The 2,345-nt window shown below is 31.3% G+C and overlaps 1 long non-coding RNA gene across 1 annotated transcript; it reads right to left on the reverse strand.

Annotated features, from left to right (window-relative positions):
- Positions 1 to 1,230: 1,230 nt before the first annotated feature.
- On the reverse strand, positions 1,231 to 2,025 carry LOC149559401 (uncharacterized). The gene is made up of 2 exons (XR_016364338.1): positions 1,959 to 2,025; positions 1,231 to 1,854 (listed from the first exon to the last, which is right to left on the reverse strand). It is a non-coding gene; the product is annotated as an uncharacterized LOC149559401 (long non-coding RNA).
- Between the last annotated feature and the right edge of the window lie 320 nt (positions 2,026 to 2,345).

Consider the following 2,345-nt stretch of genomic DNA (forward strand, 5'->3'; position numbering starts at 1 on the left):
CTAAACTAATGTTGATCTCCTCCCTTTTGGTCGGGGGGGCCACACCCAAAAAGGCGACGGTTCATTAAGACCATCCGCCACATATATAATATGTGGCCCAAACTTTACAATAGACATCAAGAAATAAGATAGGAAAGGAAAGATGGAGTAAGAAGGTGACACCCCTAAGTATGTATCAAGGGAGAGAACTACAGCCGCCAAAAAGGTAGGGAGTTTTTAACATACAATTTGACATGGAGAAGTTTATAATACCAAAAAAAAAAGTAAGGTGGACTGAAATAAATATAAGGAAATAAGGTGCATGGTACGATAAAGACACTAATGGAGATGCAATACTTAAACACCAATAAGGAGGCAAAAACAATGCATGGGAGTCAAAAGTATTAGGGAAAATTAAAATGAAAAATTCCAATGTGACAAGAGAATAACATAGGTGATGATAAATCAATATAATGGGCAGCAGATCAAAAGAGGGAACAAAAAGGGTTTTGCACCATCATATTATATCATATGTATGAAATTTGGATAAGGGATTTTAGGAAGAGCTCATAAAGTTTAAAAAGTTTTCAATTCATATGTAGCAGCAAGGTTTGAATATATATAGTAGTTAGTAAGGGGTATAGATAGGAAGGAACCCTAAGAAGAATTTTGTAGAGGATTTAAATATAGATAGGAACTAATAAGATAATAGGGTGAATACAAGTGTATTTAAATATAAGATAATTAAAGGGAAGAAACAAAGAATATATAAAGTCATTAAGTTATCTAAATAAATAAAAGAACAAAGTGAAGTGGTATGGTAAAGTGCTAGTAAATATTATATAAATGTAAGTTTATTTAACATTATTCTTATGAGGAGAGAATAATATTAAATATTATTTGATTTCATATATGGAGCAATTATCTTTCGTATTGGACAAGAACTTGTTATGTTTGGGAGGGTATATTGTGTTATGTGATAACTTTGTATATTTCCCAAAACAAAAATATAATGGTACTTCTCATCATAAATCCATAATATTTGTGCACTATAAATAATATTTGATCCAAATCCTAGATTTATAAGATAATTAAGAATGAATCCTATTAGGGGTCATCACAAGCTCTGATGACATGTTAATATATTGAACCAAGATCAATAATCTAAAACACTAAATAACATTCACAAAATAAGAGAGAAATAACACAACAAGATTTTATTGCACTCAATATCAACTACAAGATGAAAAAGTAGACACTAAATAATCTAGACATGATTAATATACGTGAAATAATTTACAATGTACAAACTACATTGATAAATAAGAAAGTAGTAATAAGGTATAAAAATATATCTTACAATAAACATTACTCTATGATGCACAATATAACTATTAAGTGACTAAAAGATAATACTAAGACATGGCCTCATTATGAGGAACAAGAACTAGAATGTCCCCTTGTACTAAGTAAACTTAAATCATGTAAAAATATTCCTATAACTAACTAGTTACCAACAAAACCACATTCACTCAAACAATTGGGAGTTTACATATTATGATATTAATATTACATTATTTTTAACTTTGTGGCTTCTATAATCTTTGAATACATTCTAGAATGTTCGATGATTTTGATGATATGGAAGGATGACTTTGAAAGTAGCACATTCCACTCTTTCTCACTCCTTTCTCGTCCTCCATTTCCATGGGCCATCATAACCAAATCACCAAGTATCTCAGGGCATTCAGCTGGCATATGTGCATTGGGCACCACAACTTCTAACAATATAAGCTTTCCTTTCTCACCCAAAGACTTATAACAATTGTCAAGTATCTTCACACAACTCTCGTCATCCCAATCATGTAATACATTCTAGAACACCAAATCCCCCTACATCAGTTTGTAATATAATATGCATTCATCCATTATGTAATACCTAAAGTATGAGAATTAGAATCAACTAGTTAATTAATTACCTTCAACAATATTCCATCTCCATGTGGTATTCTCTCAAACATATTGCCACCCACATGCTCAATACCTACATACAAAAAATCCAAGTTATTTAACGATTACATGTTGAATGGTTTTGGTCCATGACTATTGGCCACAAAAATATTATTAAGAAGCAATCTTGACAAACTAGGTTAACAAAGAGGGTGCATTTGAATTTGAAACAAAAAATAACCTCAATTTGTTGGTACTAAGTTGACTAAAATTGATTGGTTCTCTACATAACTTGAGCACTATCCATCTCTAGGGTTCCAATCTCTTGAACAGAACATTTAAAATGAGTGTGAATGTCATTAATTAGAAGTACCTTGGGAGGAATTTGAGATTGAGCTCCATTAGAGTCTAGTGAC

This window comes from Cupressus sempervirens, chromosome 5, assembly GCF_028749045.1.
Source record: "Cupressus sempervirens isolate cs-2001-9-10 chromosome 5, ASM2874904v1, whole genome shotgun sequence".
NCBI lineage: Eukaryota > Viridiplantae > Streptophyta > Pinopsida > Cupressales > Cupressaceae > Cupressus > Cupressus sempervirens.